At 37.7% G+C, this 22,390-nt stretch overlaps 1 pseudogene; it reads right to left on the reverse strand.

Annotated features, from left to right (window-relative positions):
• Nucleotides 1-14,323: 14,323 nt before the first annotated feature.
• Nucleotides 14,324-21,467, reverse strand: LOC105476500 (NXPE family member 2-like; annotated as a pseudogene).
• Between the last annotated feature and the right edge of the window lie 923 nt (nt 21,468-22,390).

Here is a 22,390-nt window from a genome sequence, read left to right on the forward strand (position 1 = left end):
TTCTGCATATGGATAGCCAGTTTTCTCAGCATCATTTATTGAAGAGACTGTCCTTTCCCCAATGTATGTTCTTGGTACCTTTGTCAAAAATGAGTTCATTGTAGACGTATGGATTTGTTTCTGGGTTCTCTATTCTGTTCTATTGGTCTGTGTGTTTCTTGTTATGCCAGTACTATGCTGTCTTGTTTACAAGAGCTCTGTAGTATAGCTTGAAGTCAGGCAATGTGATTTCTCCACTTCTGTTATTTTTGCTCATGATAGCTTTGGCTCTTCTGGGTCTTTTTTGTGGTTCTATATACATTTTAGGTTTTTTTTCTATTTCTGTTAAGAATGTTATTGGTATTTTGATAGAAATTGCATTGAATCTGAAGATTGCTTTGGGCAGTATGGACATTTTAACAATATTGATTTTACCAATCAATGAATATGGAATATCTTTCCTTTTTGTGTGAAAAAATTTCTTGCATCAGTGTTTTATAGTTTTCATGATAGAGAGCTTTCAATTCTTTGGTTAAATTTGTTCCTAGGTATTTAATTTTATTTTAACTATTATAAATTGAATTACTTCCTTGATTTCTTTTTCAGATTGTTCACTGTTGGTATATAGAGATGCTACTGATTTTTGTATGTTGATTTTGTATCCTGCAAGTTTACTGAATTTTCTTATCAGTTCTAATAGTTATTTGGTGGAGTCTTTAGGTTTTTCCAAATACAAGCTCATGTCATCTGCAAACAAGGACAATTTGACTTCTTCTTTTCTAATTGCCATAAAATTTCCTTTCCAGTTTGGATGGCTTTTATTTGTTTCTCTTGTCTGATTGCACTAACTAGGGCTTCCCATCCTATGCTGGACAACAGTTGTAAAACTGGGCATGCTTGTTTTGTTCCAGATCTTAGAGAACAGGCTTTAAGATTTTTCTCCATTCAATATGATACTAGCTATGGGTCTGTGGCACATTACTTTTATTGTGTTGAGGTCTATTCCTTCTATACCCAGTTTTTTTAAGGGTTTTTATCATGAAGGGATGTTGAATTTTATCAAATGCTTTCTTAGCATTAATTGACGTGATCATATGGTTTTTGTATGTGATATGATGTATCACATTGATTTGCATATATTGGGCCATCCTAGCATGCCTGGAATAAATCCCACTTGGCCGTGATGAAAGATCATTTTAATGTGTTGTTGAATTTGGTTTGGTAGTATTTTCTTGAGAATTTTTCCATCAATGTTGGTCAGTGATATTGACCTTTAGTTTTCCTTTTTTGATATAGTATTGTCTGGTTTTGGTGTCAGGGTAAAACGGCCTTCATAGAACGAGTTTGGAAGTGTTCTCACCTTCTTTATTTTTTGGAGTAGTATGAGTAAGATTGCTATTCATTCTTTAAACGTTTGGGAGACTTCAGCAATGAAGCCATCAGGTCCTGGGCTTTTCTTTGCTGGGAGACTTTTTATTATGGCTTCAATGTTATTACTTGTTATTGGCCTGTTCAGATTTTGGATTTATTCATGGCTTAATATTGGGAGGTTTTATGTGTCTATGAATTTATCAATTACTTCTAGCTTTTCCAATTTGTTGGCATGTGGTTGCTCATAGTACCCTCTAATGATCCTTTGAATTTGTGTAGTTTTGGTTTTAATGTCTCCTTTTTCTTCTTTATTTATTTGGGTCTGCTTTCTTCTTTTCTTAGTTGAGCCAAAGGTTTGTCAATTTTGTTTATCTTTTAAAAACATCAACTTTCCATTTTGTTGATATTTTGTATTTTTTGTTTGAATTTTATTTCTGCTCTGATCTTTATTATTTAAGAGCATATTGTTTAATTTTCATGTATTTGTATAGTTTCCAAAAATCCCTCATTATTGATTTGTAGTTTTATTCCATTGTTTTCAGAAAGATACTTGATATAATTTCAGTTTTTAAAAAATCTTTAAAGGCTTTTCTGTGGCCTAACATATGGTTCATCCTTGAGAATTATCCATGTGCTGAGAAGAATGTGTTTTCTGCAGGCATTGGATGAAATGTTCTCTAAATATCTATTAGGTCAATTTGATCTATAGTGCAGATTAAGCCCAATGTTTCTTTGTTGATTTTCTGTCTGGATGATCTGTCCAATGCTGAAATTGGGGTGTTAAATTTTCCAACTATTATTGTATTGGGATTTTTTTCTCTCTTTAGCTCTAATAATATTTGTTTTACATATCTGGGTGCTCTAATGTTGAGTACATGTATATTCACAATTGTTATATCCTCTTTCTGAATTGACCATCTTATATAATGCCCTTCTTTGTCTCTTTTTATAGTTTTTGTCTTGAAATCTGTTTTGTCTGATTTAAGTGTAGCTATTCATACTTACAAACTTTTTTGGTTTTTATTAGCATGAAATGTCCTTTTCCATCCCTTTATTTTCAGTCTATGTATGTCTTATGGTGAAGTGTGTTTCTTGTAGGCAACAGATTATTTGGTCTTTTTATTTTTATCCTTTCAGCCACTCTGTTACTTTTGATTGAAGAGTTTAGTTCATTTACATTCAATGTTATTATTGATAAGCAAGGGCTCACTCCTGCCATTTTGTTATTTGTTTTCTGGTTGCTTTCTGGTCTTCTCTTCCTTCTTTCCCTTCTTCCTGTCTTCCTTTTAGTGAAGGTGATTTTCTCAGGTGGTATGTTTTAACTTCTTGCTTTTTATTTTGTATATCTGTTGTATGATTTTTGATTTGTTACTGTGAGGCTTTCAAATAATATCTTATAACCCATCATTTTGAACCCATGACAACTTAACACTGATTGTGCAAACAACAAAATAGCAAGCAAAGATTAAACTAATGTGAATACTACACTTTATCTCCTTGCCTTTTAACTTTTTATTGTTTTTATTTATATCTTATACTGTCTCTGTCTTGAAAAGTTGTAGTTATTATTTTTTATTTGTTCACCATTTAGTCTTTCTACTCATGATATAGTTTACACACTACAATTATGGTGTTATAATATTCTGTTTTGTGTGTGTGTGTTTTTACTATTATTAGTGAATACCTTCACATGATTTCATATTGCTCATTTACCTCCTTTTTTTCAGACTGAAGAACTACCTTTATCATTTCTTATAGAAAAGGTCTGATATTGATGAAATCCTTCAGCTTTTGTTCGGAAAAGTATTAGTTTCTCCTTCATATTTGAAGGATATTTTTGCTGGATAGACTATTCAATGGTAAAAGTTTTTTCCTTCAGCACTTTGAATATGTCATGCCACTGACTCTTGGCCTGTAGGGTTTCCACTGAGAAGTCTGCTGCTAGACATATTAGAGCGCCATAATATGTTATTTGTTTCTTTTCTCTTGCTGCTTTTAGGATCATTTATAAATCCTTGACCTTTGGGAGTTTGATTATTAAATGCCTTAGGTAGTCCTCTTTGGATTAAATCTGGTTGGTATCCTATAACCTTTTTGTACTTGAATATTGATATATTCCCTAGGTTTGGGAAGTTCTTTGTAATTATCCCTTTGAATAAACTTTCTACCCCTATCTCTTTATCCACCTCCTTTTTTAAGGTTAATACCTCTTAGATTTGCTCTTTTGAGACTCTAGATCTTGTAGGCATACCTTCTTCTTTTTTATTTTTTTTTCTTTTGTCTCCCCGACTGTGTATTTTCAAATAGCCTGTATTCAAACTTAACTAATTCTTTCTTGTTGATCATTTTGCTACTGAGAGACTATGATGCATTCTTCAATAGACCAATTGCCTTTTTCAGCTTCAGAATTTCTGCTAGATTCTTTTTAATTATTTCAATCTGTTTTTTAAATTTATCTGATATGATTCTGACTTTCTTCTCTGTTATCTTGGATTTTGTTGAGCTTCCTTAAAACAGTTATTTTGAATTCTCTGTCTGAAAGGTCGCGTATCTCTTCCTCTCTGGGATTTGTTACGGTGTATTTAGTTTATTTAGTAAGTTAATGTTTTCCTGAATGTTCTTGATGCATGTGGATGTTCTTCAGTGTCTGGGCATTGAAGAGTTAGGTATTTATTGTAGTCTTCACGGTTTGGGCTTGTGTGCACCTGTCCTTCTTGGGAAGGCTTTCCAGGTACTCAGAGGAACTTGGATGTTGTGATGTCTTTGGTCACTGCAGCCATATTGGCTTTAGGGCACACCCTAAATGCAGTAATACTGTGGCTCTTGTAGACTCAGAGGTACCACCTTGGTGGTTTTGGGTGAGATCTGGTAGAATTCTCTGGATTGCCAGGCAGACATTTTTGTTCTCTTTCTTTACTTTCCCCCAAACAAACAAAAATCTCTGTCTTTATGCTGAGTTGCCTGGAGCTGGGGAAGGAGTGACACAAGCACACCTGTGGCCACCACCAGTGGGACAGTGCTGGATCAGACCTGAAACCAGCACAGCACTGGGTCTCACCCACGGCCTGCATTGACCACTCCCTGGCTACTGCCTATGTTCACTCAAGGCTCAAGAGCTTCTACAGTCAGCAGGTGGGAAATCCAGCCAGGCTTATGTCCTTCCTTACAGGGCGGTGAGTTCTCTCTGGCTGCTGGTGGGTCCAGAGATGCCATTCAGGGACCAGGGACTATAGTTGAGAACCTTAGTGCTCTGTTCTACTGTGGCTGAACTGGACCCAAGCCACAAGACAAAAGTTTTCTCCACTCTTTCCTCAAACAGAAGGGTCTCTCCTCATGGCCGCCCCTACCCCAGGAGCCCACTAGGTGCTCTGCCCCACTGTTACCAGGTTGGTACCCAAGCTGCAAGACAGAGATCCCTTTAGTCTTCCTTCTTTCCTCAAGCAGAAGCAGTGTCTTCCTAGAGCCACCACATCTGAGAATGTGCTGGGTCACACCTGCAGCCAGCATTGCTCTGAGTCTTACCCAAGGCCTGAAGTGAGTACTGCCTGGCTACTATTAGCTTATTCAGGGCCCAAGGGCTCTTTAGTTAGCAGGTGATGAATTTCGCCAGGACTAGGTCTTTCACTTTAACACAAGGGGTTCCCTTATTCTCCAGAGTGTGTTTACAAATGTCTGGGAGCTGGGACCTGGAATGGGGGCTGTAGGATTCTGCCGGGTGCCCTATCCTACTGTGGTTCATCTGGTTTCCAAGTTGCAAGACAAAGTCCTCTTTACTTGTCCCTCTCCTCTCCTTGAGCACAAGGAAGAAGTCTCTCCTGGAGCTGCAAGCTGCACTGCTTGGGGTTGGGAGACAGATGACACAAGCCCTGTCCTGAGCACAGCAGCTGGTATCTCACTTGGTCATGTGTAACCCAAGTCAGCTGGCTCCAAGCCTGGCATAGCACCAGGACTTGCCCAGGAGTTGCAATCCTTGTGGCTTAGACTGCCTTTCAAATTAATTTAGGAGCCCACCCCAGAGCTTTTTAGCCCATGTTGGTGGATCTTGCTGGAATTCAGGTCCTTACTTCTGGTATGGACAATTTGCCTCTTGGTAGGGCTGGTCTAAATGCTCCCTCTGTGGGTGCCAGCTGTTCTGTCCTATGTTGCTTTCCTCTGTGACAGGGCAGGACTTAGTTCCAATGCCATGTTCTACAATCACTGTGCTCTCCCTCCCCCAAGCGCACAGATTTTTCTCTCCATCCCATGCCACTGCTACTGGGGAGAGGGTGGTGTAGGCAATTCAAGACTGTCTTTCCTACCCTCTTCAGTTTCTCTTTCCTTAATATGATGTTAAAACCAGATACTGTGGGAGGGGTGCAGTGGCTCCCGCCTGTAATCCCAGCACTTTGGGAGGCCGAGGCGGGTGGATCACAAGTTCAGGAGATCAAGACCATCCTGGCCAACATGGTTAAACCTCGTCTCTACTAAAAATACAAAAAAATTAGCTGGGCGTGGTGGCGGGCGCCTGTAGTCCCAGCTACTTGGGAGGCTGAGGCAGGAGAGTGGCTGAATCTGGGAGGCGGAGCTTGCAGTGAGCCGAGATCACGCCACTGCACTCCAGCCTGGGAGACAGAGCGAGACTCCGTCTCAAAAAAACAAACAAATAAACGAACAAAACCAGGTACTGTGATATCCCTCACCTGATTTTTGGTTCTTTAGGTTCTTTATTGTATGGATAGTTGTTCAATTTGTTGTTCCTGCAGTGGGGAGGATCACAGGAGGCTTCCATTTGGCCATTTTGTTCCACCTCCTCGACATTTTTTGTTTTGTTTTGTTTTGTAATCGTAGAAGTAGTTGTTATATATAATTTGTTCTGATTCTTGATTTTTTATCCCTGTTACAATACCCAATTACTCTAATATGTGTGTCTTTATAGTATATTTTGATAGTCAGCTGCATAATGATGTTTTGATGAACAATGGACCATATATATGATGGCGGTCTCGTAAGATTATAATGGAGCTGAAAAATTCCTATTGCCTAGTGATGTAGTCGCCATCATAACATTGTAATGTAATATTACTTATGTCTTTGTGCTGATGCTGGTGTAAACAAACCTGTGCTACCAGTCATATAAAAGTATAACCTATGCAATTATGTATGGTACATTATTGATAATGATAATAAACGATTATGTTACTGGTTTATGTATTTACTATATGATACTTTTTTATTGTTATTTCAGCATGTACTTTTTCTACTTATTAAAACAGCCTCAGGCAGGTCCTGCAGGAGGTATTCCAGAAGAGGGCATTGTTAGTATAGGAGATGACCCCCCCATGTTACTGCCGCTGAGCAGCTCACCATCTGATAGGATGTGAAGGTGGAAGACAGTGATATTGATGATCCTGACCCTGTGCAGGCCTAGAGTAATGTGTGTGTTTGTGTCTTAATTTTTAGCAAAATTAAGAAAGAAAAAGAATTTAAAATTAGCAGAAAGCTTATAGAATAAAGATATAAAGAAAAAGTGTTTTTGTACAGCAAGTGCAAATGTTTATACACTCTATCATAGTGCATGTAATATCCTAGGCCTTCCCATTTACTCACCACTCACTGACTCAGTCAGAGCAACTGCCAGCCCTGCAAGCTCCATTTGTGGTAAGTATTCTATACAGGGGTACCATTGTTTATGTTTTATATTATATTTTTACTGTACTTTTTCTATATTTCGATATGTTTAAATACACAAATATTTATCTTTGTGTTACGGTTGCCTACAGTATTCAATACTGTATAAATATAGTATAAAAACAGTATAAATGCTGTACAGGTTTGTAGCCTAGGAGCAATAGGCAATATCATATAGCCTAGGTGTGTGGTAGGCTATGCCATCTAGGTTTGTGTAAGTACACTCTTGTACAACAACAAAATTGCTTAATGATGCATTTCTCAGAATATATCTTTGTTATTAAGCAATGAACAACTGTATTTGGTAAAATACAAAGATATTCCACATATTTTATTATGCTATTAAGCATCTTTTAAAATAATTTATGTCAGTTATAACTTGTTTATTCTTTCACATGAACATTGAAATAATTGAGTTTACTTCTTAAGCATTTCATTGGTATCTTCATTTAAATTGCTTTATGTTTATGTTATTAAACGTACTAATAAACAGATTGTCTTTTTTGGGCCTCAGTGAAGTTTGGTAGTTTTCATTATATAAGACGTTTTGCATCTCTTGTTAGGATGTTTCTTATGTATTGCATGTTTCTGATTATTGTTTAAGATGGAACTTTTTTCCTGTTAAATTTCTTAAGTGATTACCGTTGAGATCTATGTCTGTATCTATTATCTGTACTGATGTCAATATCTATATCTATGTTGCTGACTTTTGTATCTTTTTAAACTAGTTATCTTACTGACTTCTACTAGTACATTTTCATTTTATTTACTCAGGCTTTTCCATATAGAGAAGAATCACTTGAAAACAGAGAGACATTTGTCCCCATTTAACAATAATTTATTGTACATTTTAAAATAACTGAACGAGTGAAATTGGAATGTTTCTAACACAAAGAAATGATAAATACTTGAGGTGATAGATATCCCAATTATCCTGATTTGATCATTAGACATTGTATGCTTGTATCAGTGTGTCACATGTACTGTATAAATGTGTATAACTATTATGTATCCATAATAATTAATTAAAAAAATAATCAATTAAAAAATTATTGTCCTTTGTTACATTGGCTATAACTTACAGAAAAATGCAAAAGAGTAATGAACACACTGCTCTTCTTCCTGATTTTAATGAGACTACACTCTATATTTTATCATTAACCATAATATTGGCTATCAATATGCAATAACTATTTTCTATTAGATTAAGGAAGTTTTCTTCTATTTTCAGGAGGCTTTTGTATTTATTTTAATATTGCTTTCAGTTTAATTATTTTTAATCTTTGCAATTATTGAAATAATTAATTTTAATCTTCAGAGGTATTGATGTGACTAATTAATTGACTGGTGTTTTTAACATGCTAGTGGATTAGCATGTTATTTATATTAATAGTGAGATTAGTTTGTGATTTCCTTTTTTGTGCTGTATTTATGTGTGGGCTTTGGTATTAGAGTATTGGTGGTTTGGGAAAATGAATTGGAAGTGTGCCATCTTTTTCTCTGCTCTGGAACAACTTAAATTGCATGTTAATTATCTTTCCTTGAAGCTTCAATAGGACTCACTTGTAAAATTGTCTGGACATGGTACTGCTTTTGGAGTTATTTCTTAGGCAAAAATTTCAACTTCTCCTGTGATTATTGACATCCAGATGAACTATTTTCTCAAGTCTTTTCTGTAAGTTTATGTGTTTTTAGAAAATCACGTGTCTTATCCTTATTTTCAGAATTTTTAGCTTAGGTTACTGTGTTTAAATTTCTTACACCATTGTAACATACTTCTATATCTGTGAATAAAGCCTAATTCGTGCTTTTAATGTTTTGAATGTGTTTTCTGTTGTTTAAATATGTAAGAGGTTTGTCCATTTTATTGATATTTGCAAAGAAATTAGCTCTTGGATGTATTTATCAAATCTATTTTTATTTTCTAATAATTTCTCTTGATATCTTAGGTTTCTCATCTTGTTTTTTTGCCATTTTTCAAATTCATTTTGATTTTCTGTTTTTAAAATGAATATATTTAAGACTGTAAAATTTCTTCTGAATATATTTATCCTCATATCAGTTTTGATTTGTAGATTTTGCTGTATTTATAGATTTAATAGCCTGTAACTGCATTTTTAAGCTTTTGTAACAAATAAGTATAGTTTACAAGCAATAAAATACACATATCTTAAGGGTACAATTAGATTAGTTTTTTAATGAAGTAAAATGTATACAGAGTGAAATGCACATATGTTAATTGTACAGTTTGGTGAGTTTCGACAAATACATGTGTCTGTGTAACCAACACACCACCCAAGACACAGAAACTTTCACTACCCCAAATGTTCTCTCCCATCACCTTCCAGTCAGTTCCAAATCCTCATGGACAACTGCTGCTGATTTCTGTCACTACTGATTCATTTCATTGATTATTGGGCTTTGTGTATATGAAATCTTATAGTATGTGCTCTTTTGTGTCTGGCTTCTTTCCCTCAGCAAAGTGATTTTGAGGTTAATCCATAGTGTTGCTTATATCAGCAGTTCGTTCTTTTTTTTTCTTAAATTGCTGAGCAGCATTCCATGGTATGACTATACCACAATTTGTTACCCTGTTTCTAGATGAACTTTTGGGTTGTTTCCAGTTTTTTGGCTATTATGCATAAAGTTGCTATAGGAATTCCTTTAAAAATCTTTCTGTGGACATGTTTTCATTTTTGGGGGGTGCATATTTACTGGAATTTCTGGGCCAAGGGGTATAGTTAATTTTACCAGAAACTGCCCAAATGTTTTCTAGTGTTTGTACCATATATATTACATACAGAAATGCATGAGATTTCCACTTATTCCACATCGATATTAATAATTGGTATTCTCAGTCTTTTAAGTTTTAGTAACTTTATTGGGTCCAAAGTAGCATATCATGTGTTTTAAATTTGTATTTTCTTGATGGATAATGATATTGAACATCTTTTTGAGTGCTTATTGGCCATTCATATACTTTTGTGGGGTGAAAGGTTAGTTCAGTCCTTTTGTCCATTAAAAAATGGGTTGTCTGTTTTCTTTGTTATTTGAGTTGTAAGCGTTCTCCACATATTCTGGATATAAGCTGTTTGTCATATTTATGTATTGTAAATATTTTCTTCTAGTTTGTGATTTATCCTTTTTACAGTGTCTTTTGAAGAATAGAAGATCTTTGCTTTTTGTGTTTTACTTAAGAAATCCTTACCTATCTAAATATTGTAAATTTATTTTCTTCTTACAGCTTTATAGTTTTGTGCTTGATCCCATCATTCTTCCCAAATTAATTTTTATGTTTGGTATGAAGTGGTATGAATTGGTATGAAGGAGAAGTCAGGGTTCATTTTTATTTTCCCCATTTTGATATCCAGTTGTTCCAACACCATTTGCAAAAAAGACTGTCCATTCCCTATGGAATTATTTTGGTGCCTTTGTTGAAAATCAGTTGAGTGTATTTTGTTGGTCTTTTTCTAGACTTTCTATTCTGTTTCTATACTTGCAGTTTGAAGTTTCTATATTTGATACTCTCTTTGAACCATGAATTATTTAGGAATATGCTGACATCTTTAACAACAACTCTAACTTACAACACAGAAAACCATTATTTTAGGGCCATGTCAGTGATGAAGCCGAATAGTTATTCACCTGAGTAGGGATGTCCATCCTTTAAAGTAGTTCTGAAACCTAGCAGTATGCATGGGAAGTTTTTTAAAACAATACAGATTTTGGAACCCCACCCCAGACCTAATTTTCAGTGTAGAAACTGGATAGTTTCTGTTTTTAGAAAGCTCTTCCAGGTGATTCTGAGACATCCAGTCAATTTGGAAGCCACTGCTCTAAGCACTACCCCTTACAGCAAAAAGCAGACTTAGGGTTACTCTCCAAGCCCTCAGTGGATTCAAAGCTTTGCATTATTTCAGTGTACAGAATCAACCCTCAAGAAAGGGGAAGAGACAATTAGCCGGTTTTCCCCTCAAGCATTGAAATCACCACAAATGTCAGGTTATCTTTGAATGACCTTTTAACTTGAGAGAATATAATATTTATGGTTATTGTAGTATATTTAAGGTATTTTACAAGTTACAAAAACCATTTAATTCTGAATGACTGTTCTGCTGTTCAAATATAGGGACTTAAAGATTCAGGGAGGAATCTTTGGGACTATGAAAGTCAGTGCCTTATTTATTCCAGGGCTAATGGATCAGAAAAGCTCCAAGAAGGCCAAGAGAGCTGTCAAATGAAGTGCACTGTGGCTCAAGATCAGAGAGAAGGGCTTTGGAGGTAAGAAGGGCTTTGGAAGAGAGTATCTCAATGTATCCATGAGAACATAAAAAACAAACAAACAAACAAAAAAACCAAAAACCTGTAGCTTCTCAGTAGATACTGTATATACCAAATCACCATCTTCTGTTAGACCAGTGGTTCTCAACTAGAGGTGATTTTGTATTCTAGGGGATATCTAGTTTTTGTTTTTCACAATTAGGAGTGCTAACTGGCATTTAGTGGGTAGAGACCAGAGATGCTGCTAAACATGTTACAATGCACAAGACAACTTCCCACAACGAAGAATTATTCAGCCCAAAATGTCAATAGTGCAATGGTTAGGAAACCCTGTCTTAGACAAATAATGTGAAAGAAGGTTTTTCCACAAGCGAGTATTTGGCTTCTACCCTTGACAGCCCAGAGATTTCCCAAAGTAAAATGTCCCATATCAAGTTCATGTTCTTTCCAGCCAAACTCTGGACTTCTTTCATTGTTCTCTATCTCAGGAAAAAGTACCAGCATTCATTCTATTGTGAATACAAGAAATTTTAGACTCATTTCATATCTCTTGGGTGTTCTGTACTGTGCCTAGGTGTAGATTTACTTCTCTTTATGCTGCTTGGGACTCATTGGGAATCTTAATCTAAGGATTCACATGTTTCTTATAGAAAATTCTTAATTATCTTTTCAAATTCTTCTCTCCACTCCCCCAAAAAAAGGCTCTTTTTAGACTTTCTCATTATATACTTTATGTCTCTAGCCTTCTATTTTATATTTCCATCTTCTTTGCACTATATTCTGAGTAATTTATTCAGGTCTATCTGCAGTTTCACTATTTCTCTCTTCATCTTTGTCTAATATGCTGTTTGACCCATCCACAGAATTTATAAGATTAGGGACTTTCTAAGATGATGGGACTTTGTAATGTTACTGTTATTTGCTATTTTAATGACTATATTTTTCATATCTGGAAGTATTGTGTAGTACTTTTGCCAGCCTGTGTGATGTTTTTCCTAGTTTCTTCTTTCACATAGATTTGATTCTATTTTGTAATTTTAAATGCTTATAGTCTTCAATGATGACTCGCATATGAATTTCTTGGAGATCGAATTCCATGAAATCCTTCTATTTTTGCTTATGGTAGATGGTTTTCTTGTGTAATTCTATATTGTGATCTTGTGATTGGTAGGACGTTACATGAAAAACCTATGTGGTTTGGCTTCTGTGTGTGAATTCTGAAAGAGTTTGATTTGTTTCCTTTAAGTTTCCCTGGGAGAATTGTTATCCCAGGCTTGCTTACTTATTTATTTACTTATTTAGCCACGTGGCTAGGGGTGGAAAAACAGTGAATACTGAGTCACAGTAGACAAAGGTGTCTTCAAGGCTCCCAGATAAAGTGGTTGTGGCACCTATGATTGGGCCTGAAAGATCACACAGTAGGATTTTGGCTAGGAGCTAGACTCCTCAGAGATTAGATACTTTTTTTTTTCCATAAGAAATTGAGCAGGCCAAGACAAAAGCTTCAGATGCTGGTATTTGTGGGTGTAAGTCCTGATGAATAGACCTGTTTGCCACCTCATCACTGCACAGTGAGACTGTCGTATTAATCAGTCCCATCCATATACATAGAGCATCCAGGTGGCTTTTTAAGTGGATATCATAATGGTATGAGGAGATGGCTAAGGATTTCAGGTATTTGATGAACATTTCCTGTGTGAAAGAGAAACCAGATAGTCACACAGATAAAAGGAACCTAGAAGAGACAGAGACAATTTCAAGAATAAAATAAAACTTCAAATAAAATGTGTATTAGTAATAAAATGAATATATTCATAGAAATCAGGGAAAATGTTGTATCCAGGAAACAACTGAATTCTGTGAAAAAGAATATTCAAAGAACAAGTAGGATCTTTTTAAAATGAAAAAAATTGATGACTTAAAAAAAACCATCAATAGAAGTGTCAAAAGATATGTCAAGATAATTTTGCAGAAAATATAGCAAAACAATAAAGAGGTATAAAGTTTAAAAATTAAGAAGCTTAGAAGATAAATCCAAGAGATACAATATTGAAGTATTGGGAATTACAGAAGAAGAGAATAGAGAAATTGGCAGGGAGGCCATTATCAAAGAAATAATAATACAATATTTCTGAAATTAAGAACACTGGTCTCTAGTTTGAAAAGATCCATAGTGTATCCAACACAATAAATGAAAATGTCCGTACTGTCAGACCTGATCTCTGCAGGGTAGTCTTGCACATCAGACAGGGCTGGTCCAACCTGAGCACTCTTTGGTCTACTGGCCTCTCCCAGGGCCCCAGCCTGGCCTTACCTGCTTACAGGGCAGTCTTGGGGGACTCTGGAGGCCCACACCATAGCTTCTGTGCCTGTAGACTGTGCCTGACCAGTGGAAAACTCCAGAGAGGTGGCCTCTATGGCCACACATCAGCCTGCAAATTTCCTCCCCATACTGCAGCTTCCCCTGAGGCCATGGCAACTCCCCACATCACTTGGTTGATGTGTGTCTGCAGGGGTGGGTTTTGCTTCACTTGCCCTGCCAGTAGGAGTGTAGTATGCATCCCTACTAACCCCCAGTGATGGCTGTTGCAGACAAATCCTTGGCCGGCACAGAGCCAGGAAGCCCCACCTAGCCAGTGCCCCACATTTGCACTGATTCTGTACAGAAAACAGGGAATCCTCCCACACCCTGAGTGATCACCCCTGCTTATGGGGCACAGAGAAGGCACCCAGACCTGTGCCACCCCAAGCCGATACCACCTCTAGTGCAATAGCACACACAGTCTCCAGCCCAGAGAACAAAGTCAGGCCCAGTACAAGTCCCCCACAGTTAAAGCATGCATTCCAGGAGTTGGGAGCTGAGTGTTGGCCGCCTAACATCTCCCAGAAGTGAAGCCAGCTGGCTTAATCTGCCTTATACCATAATCAGACCCTCAAAGTCATCAAATAGGACAAAGGAAAAAAAATCCAAAGGTCAGCAACCTCAAAGATTGAAGGTAGATAATCCCACAAAGATGAGAAAGAATCAGTGCAAAGAATGCTGAAAACTCAACAAGCCTGAGTGCCTTCTTTCCTCCAAAGGATCGCATCGTCTCTCCAGCGAGAGTTTGAAACCCAGCTGAAGCTGAGATGGCTGAAATGACAGAAGTAGAATTCGGAATATGGACAGGTATGAAGTTCAGTGAACTACAGGAGTACGTTGTAACCCAATACAAAGAAGCTAGAAATTATAATAAAGCATGCAGGAACTGACACACAAAATAGCCAGTATAGAGAAGAATGTAGCTGACCTGACAGAACTGAAAAACACACTATAAGAAATTCATAAATGCAAGTATTAATAGCAGAATAGACCAAGCAGAGAAAAGACTCTCAGAGCTTGAAGACTGGCTTTCTGAAATAAGACAGGCAGACAAGAATAGAGACAAAAAAAGGAATGAACAAAACCTCTGAGAAATATGGGATTATGTGAAGAGACTGAATCTACAACTGATTGGTGTACCTGAAAGAAATGGGGAGAATGGAATCAACTTGGAAAACATATTTCAGGATATCAGCCATGAGAACTTCCCCAACCTAGCTAGAGAGACCAACATTCAAATTCAGGAAATGCAGAGAATCCCAGTAAATTACTTCATAAAAAGATTATCCCCAAGACACATGATCATCAGATTCTCCAAGGTCAAAATGAAAGAAAAAATGTTAAAGGCAGCCAGAGAGAAAGGCCAGGTCACATACAAAGGGAAGCCCATCAGACTAACAGCAGACCTCTCAGCTGAAACCCTACAACTGAGAAGAGACTGAGGGTCAATATTCAATATTTCTTAAAGAAAAGAAATTCCAACCTAGAATTTCATATCTAGCCAAACTAAGCTTCATAAGTGAAGGAGAAATGAGATCCTTTTCAGATAAGCAAATGCTGAGGGAATTTCTTACCACCAGACCTCCCTTACAGGAGCTCCTGAAGGAAGCAATATGGAAAGGAAAGACTATTACCAGCCACTACAAAAACACACTGAAGTACACAAAGCAGTGACACTATAAAGCAACCACATAAACAAGTCTGCAAAATAACCAGCCAACATCATGATGACAGAATCCATCCCCACATATCAATAATAACCTTGAATGTAAATAGCTAAATGCCCCAGTTAAAAGACAGAGTGGCAAGTTGGATAAAGAACAAAGATATATTAGTATGCTGTCTTCAAGAGATCCATCTCACATGCAATGACACACGTAGGCTCAAAATAAGGGAATGGAGAATAATCTACCAAGCAAATGGAAAACAGAAAAAAAGCAGGGATTGCAATCCCAGTTTCTAACAAAACAGACTTTAAACCAGGAAAGATAAAACAAACAAATAAAAAAGACAAAGACGGTAAAGAATTCAAATGGTAAAGAGTTCAATTCAACAAAAAGATCTAGCTAACTTAAATACAATACACACAACACAGGAGCACCCAGATTCATAAAGCAAGTTCTTAGAGACCTTCAAAGAGACTTAGACTCTCACACAATAACTGTGGGAGACTTTAATGCCCCACTGACAATATTAGACAGATCACTGAGACAGAAAATTAACAAAGGTATTCAGGAACTGAACTCAGCACCAGATCAAATAGACCTAATAGATATTTATGAAACTCTCCACCCAGAAACAACAAAATATATATTATTTTCATTGCCACATGGCACATACTTTTAAATTGATCACATAATTGGAAGTAAAACACTCCTCAGCAAATGCAAAAGAACTGAAATCATGAAAGACAGACTCTTGGACCACATCACAATCAAATTAGAAATCAAGACTAAGAAATTCACCCAAAACCATACAATTACATGGAAATTGAATAACATGCTCCTTAATGACTTTTGGGTAAATAATAAAATTAAGGCAGAATTCAAGAAGTTCTTTGAAACTAATGAGGCCAAAGATACCACATGCCAGAATCTCTGGGACACAGCTAAGGCAGTGTCAAGAGGGAAATTAATAGCACTAAACACCCATATCAAAAAGTTAGATAGGTCTCAAATTAACAACCTAACATCACAACTAAAAGCATTAGAGAATCAAGAGCAAACAAATCCCAAAGCTAGCAGAAGCCAAGAAATAACCAAATCAGAGCTGAAGTGAAGGAGATTGAGTCACACACACAAAAAATCCCTTCAAAAGAGCAACAAGGGGAGTGCCCACGATGGCCGAATAGGAACAGCTCTAGCCTCCAGCTCCCAGCTTGAGCAACCCAAAAGACAGGTGATTTCTGCATTTTTAACTGAGGTACCGGGTTCATCTCACTGGGGCATGTTGGACAGTTGGTGCTGGTTCGCGGGTGCAGCCTGACCAGCGAGAGCTGAAGCAGGGCGAGGCATCGCCTCACCTGGGAAGTGCAAGGGGGAAAGGGAATTCCTTTTCCTAGCCAAAGGAAATTGAGACACACAACACCTGGAAAATTGGGTAACTCCCACCCTAATACTGTGCTTTACCAAGGGTCTTAGCAAAGGGCACACCAGGAGATTATATCCCACAGCTGGCCCAGAGGGTCCCACGCCCACGGAGCCTCCCTCATTGCTAGCACAGCAGTCTGAGATCTAACTGCAAGGTGGCAGCGAGGCTGGAGAAGGGGCCCCTCATTGCTGAGGCTTACGTAGGTAAACAAAGCCACTGGGAACCTGGAATTGGGTGGAGCCCACCACAGCACAAGGAGGCCTGCCTGCCTCTGTAGACCCCACCTCTGGGGACAGGGCATAGCTAAACAAAAAGCAGCAGAAACCTCGGCAGAGGTAAATGTCCCTGTCTGACAGCTTTGAAGAGAGCAGTGCATCTCCCAGCATGGAGGGTGAGATCTGAGAAAGGACAGACTGCCTGCTCAAGTGGGTCCCTGACCTCTGAGTAGCAGTAGAAGGCTTCTTGGGTATGCAGGTACTGGCACAATCCAGCATTTGAGTTTGAAACGAGAGTGCAATCAGTATTGACCTGAGAGGTGCCCCTGGAAAACTGGCCTGTGAAGATGATCCCGTCACAGTCTTGGTGTTTCATCCTCCAGAAAGCCAATGCTTCTTCACTGGGGTGGGTGAGCAGCAGAGACAGGGGTATCTGGCCCCCGCAGAACAAAGTGAAGCTGACCAGTTAGGTGCCATTGTTGAAGCTGATCACCTTTCCTGAAGCACCTGCCATCAGCACTGGGGAGGACATCCTGGCCCTCAGGAAATCCCTGCCGTATTGCTTCCTATGTCCCACCAAGTGGTCTGTCACCTCCAGCAGGATGTCCAGCTGGTCCCCCCTGTGGTGTGTGTCTCGAGGGTTGAGGATGGTGGCTGTGCTGTGTGCAGCACTGGTGGTGGTGTTCATGTGGGTGAAAGGTCTGGGTGGGCTCAGCTGGTCTAGTTTCTCCATGATTTCCTTTATTCTCAGCTTAGCCTCTGCTGCTGAAACTTCTGGACACAGTGGTGCTTCATGGCAGGAGAGAATATTAGGAAGGTATCCCTGTGATGAAGAAAGATAGGCATCTCTTGTCCTCACCAAAACTGAAATGGCAAAGAATGTGACTTATTACGTGTATGCAGCTGAACCTGTCCTTATTTCATTAACCTTAATAATGCATTTATATCTTTATTCATATATAACTACTGAAGTGTTCAATCTAGAAATTGGCCATAATTAAAATGCTGAAAGTTTTGAGTAAATCACATGAGTCAGTTGTTCCATTTGTACTTTAACCACTTATTCCATAGGATGTTAAAAATCCATTTAAAAAACCCATTGAACCTAAAAATATATGGCTAAGAAAAAATTATTTGATTAAAAAATGATTACAATAGCAAATTGAAGGAAGTAATTATTAAGAAATATTGAGGTATTTCTGAGTCTTAATAGAATGAAAGGAAAAGTCATAATGAAAAAATTAACATTTTCAACAGTGAAATGCAAAGACATTTTGTAAAAATTCATTAAATTTTGAATGGGTATCATGTAAACATGGTACAAAATTCAAAAGACACAAAAAGGAATGAAGTGTGGAAATAAATTTCTGTTTCATTCCTGTCTCCTGCCACATAGTTTTCCTCCCCAAATTCATCACTCTTATCCTCCTTATAAATACCTTTCTAGAGCCTATGTGTACATATGTATGTGTACATGCATATATCACTTATATTTTCTTTTTTACATAAAATGCATTGTTCTGTACCTTGCATTTTTGTGTAATGATGTATTTTTAATGTCTTTTCATTTCAGGACATATTGAACTCCCTCAGTCATCCATTAAGATGGATACACAGCATTTCACTGTATGGATTTTTTAAGCAGTCTCTCATTGCTGGACATATAGATTTTCTCAATCTTTTGCTATTACAGTATTGAAAGTATAATCTTGTATTTGCACCCTGGAAATGGAATAACTACATTGAAGTTTAAAAGCATGCCCTGTTCTGAAAAATAGGAAGGTTTGCGTTTTTGTTCTAGTGATTTTCTTTCTTTCTTTCTTTTCTGAGACAGGGCCACTCTAATGCCCAGGCTGGAGTGCAGTGGTGCAATCATGGCTCACAGCAGCCTCCATCTCCTGGGCTCAAGTGATCCTCCTGCCTTAGCTTCCCAGGTAGCTGGGACCATCAGCGTGCACCATCACACCCAGCTAATTTTTTGATATTTTGTAGGAATGAGGTCTCACTATGTTGCCCAGGCTGGCCTCAAACTCCTGGGCTGAAGTGATCCTTCCACCTCAGCCTCCCAAAGTGTTGGGATTACAGGCCTGAGCCACCATGCCCAGTCGTGATTTTCTTTACATAACATAAAAATTTATACGTATAATATATTTACGTAAAATACTTCATCTTTTCTTTATTCGGCAGTGTTTATTGACTCCCTAGCATAGACGGTGACTAAAATATTTATTTATACTTCCCTGCTCCAATTTTTTCTCTCTATGACTATATTGTTGCTTATTTATCTTTGTGTTTACATCTATTTTCTTAAAAACAAGTTTTAATAAACTATGTCTATATTTATATATATCCTGTTAATATATTAAGTAGTATCTTTTAACACGAGGCTAAAAATGATAAGGAAGTATCTCCACCTGTCCTTCACCAACTTTTTTTATTTACAACATTTCTATATTGTCATAGTATATAATATTTACATTGTTTTCTCTTTATAATCTCCATAGTTTTGTTTTATTTTGTTCTTTGGTTAGTACTATAATTAAGTGGATTCAGTACTTGTCATTCTGTTTATAAGAGTCTTTATCATTTATCTCTTGTTTAGCTGAAGCTAGTCTTTTGTATTTTTTTTTAAAGAAGAGCTTATGAGAACTATATCCCCTGAGTTTGTTGTAATAGTTGGATTTTTTTAAAAGTTGAATCTATAAATAACCTGGGACCTATTTGATATGTGGTATGGGGTGAGAATACAAATTAATTTGTAACCTCCAGTAATGTACAGGATCTAGACAAACAATTTTTGCTTATTACTTCTTTAACCTTCAGAAAGATGAAACTGTCCAAGAGACAAATTAAGAATTAATATATGCTTTCCTCTGCATATATTAATTGAAACTGAGAGGAAACTGAGACTTCAAACAGAAAAACATGTGTTCAGTGAATTTGAGGGTGTAGCAGAGAAAATAGTTCATATAATTAACTGTAGGGCCCTGGTTGGGAAGAAAAGGAAATTGGGACCAGAAGAGATCTGATAAGATGAAAGAAAAGGAAAGAAACCAGGAAACAGTGCCTGGCATTCGATCTATTTTTGTTTACTGAATCTGTGACTGAATTCAGAGTTTCTGGGAGGTGCAATGAGAATAAGCTTATAGGAAATAAAGAAGAGTAAGAGGCTGTGGTTAGAAAGTAAGTGTGAAAGGCAGTCTTTCTGAAGTAGAGCAGTTCAGGTGATAACAAGGTTCAAGGTGTGGCCCTTGAAGTGGGTTGTCAAAACACATTAGATTTGCAGGTACTGGTATTTCAAAAGAAAAATCACCATAAAGCTTCAATTTTGAATTGACTTAGAGGGGGCCTAATGGAAGAGTTCTGGGAAAAGATGAAGATTTAGCCAGATACCTGATCATTAAGTGAATTTGGGGCAAACAATCGATGCTATGAGGTTAGTCCTATCATTTTTTTTTTTTTTTTTTTTTTTTTGAGAGGGAGTCTCGCTTTGTTACCCAGGCTGGAGTGCAGTGGCACGATCTCGGCTCACTGCAAGCTCCATCTCCCGGGTTCACGCCATTCTCCTGCCTCAGCCTCCAGAGTAGCTGGGCCTACGGGCACCTGCCACCACGCCCAGCTAATTTTTTGTATTTTTAATAGAGATGGGGTTTTACCATGGTCTCGATCTCCTGACCTCATGATCTGCCCGCTCGGCCTCCCAAAGTGCTGGGATTATAGGCGTGAGCCACGGCGCCTGGCCGGTTAATCCTATCTTATGTTCCTTCTACAGATTAGGCAATTAAGCAAGAAGATGTTAAGTAGTTTGCCTATAGCCACACAATTAATAACTACCGGAGTCAAAATTCAAATCCAGGCTGTCTGTTGCTAAGCCTGTGATCTAACGTTTCTGCAGCCCTGCCTTCCAGTTGTGTTTGGTGTGGGGTGCGCTGTTGCTGTTAATTTTATTTGAATGCAATCCTAGGGTTGGTGGAGAGACTGAGGAGCACGTAAAAGGTCCTGGACTCTGTCTTATACTAGGTGTAGTAGGGACATTCAGGCAAGGGTAGGACACTCAAGAGCCTGCTCAAGAGCAATTCAAAATTTAGTAGGAGTCACAAGTTAAGAGAAAACAGGTTTAACTCTATCCATCTTCCTTACCGTGGTCTCTCAGGTTAGAAAATCATAGATAAAGTGATGGATTATCAAATCTTTCCCAATTAAAAAACCTACCTGTCCATAGTTCATCACCAGACAATTTGATGGTATGTTTTTGGTCTGACCTGGGGTAGATTGAATTCTGAGATAGATATTATTCTGTAAGTGGAGAAAGTAAGCCTTATTATTGTTATTATTATTTTAAAACTTTTTTGGAATTCTGACAGTTGTAAAAATGATCTATATAATGAGCCTTAACAGAAGTGCCACATTATTTTACAAATCATCTTACCTGAAAATAAGAGCACACACACGGAGAGGACATGGACACAAAGCCACATGAAAAGATGGTCCCTTTTGTACATGCTGTTCCTTCTGGAATGCTTTCCCACATTTCCCTCTGGGTTATTTTCTCTGTCCCTTCTCTTCCACCTCCCTGAGCCCTACTTCTTCTTCTAGTCTTGGCTTAGATATCACTTCCTCTGGGACAGTTTCCTCAAGCCCCCATCTCTGAGGTGGGTGACCCATGTGTTCACCCTGGTACCCTTCCATAGCAGGCATCATGCAGTATTCCAATAGCCTGTTACTTACTGGTATTCTCTCTCTACCATCGTTAATGAGGACGGGGACCACACCTGTCCTGTTCAGCGCTGTGTCCCCATCTCAAGGCCTACCATGTAAGAGTTGATGAGTAAATAACATGTTTATTGAATAAATGATTCTCAGACCAGAACCTTGTTCTTCCTTACAGCTGCTTCAATGTCTTCTCCATTGGGATCTTTCAGGTTCTCAGTATGTATCATTAGCATAATAAAAAAGGAGGGAACTCGAAGACAAGGCAATTAGTGGCTGTATGTAAATTTTTTGGAAGACCCAGGTTTCCTGCTTCTTAGATTATTGTCTCTTCCCCACACAATAATGTCAACTCCGTATCCCTCCTCCCTTACCCAGAAATCAGGAGGTGGAAAGAAGTTTCCATGATTATCCTCACTATAAACACAGCATTTCGGTCCTTTGTTCATAGATGATCATGGTGCTGCTCTGTTTTATTTTGATTCTTCCTTCCCTCAGTTCACAGAAGATTTATTTTTGATTAATTTCTGAAATGTGCTGTGTCCCTTGTTAATGTACATTACCATTTATCTTCTGTTTTCTGTCATGTTCTAGATACACAGAGATATAGCATCACGTATTTGACAAATATTTATTGCTTGCTACTATGTGCTGGGCCCAGTGCTAAGGACTAAAGATGCATAAAATTGTTCCAAGCATGGAGCTAGGATCACAG

The sequence above is a fragment of the Macaca nemestrina genome, chromosome 12 (genome assembly GCF_043159975.1).
Source record: "Macaca nemestrina isolate mMacNem1 chromosome 12, mMacNem.hap1, whole genome shotgun sequence".
In the NCBI taxonomy this organism is placed as follows: domain Eukaryota; kingdom Metazoa; phylum Chordata; class Mammalia; order Primates; family Cercopithecidae; genus Macaca; species Macaca nemestrina.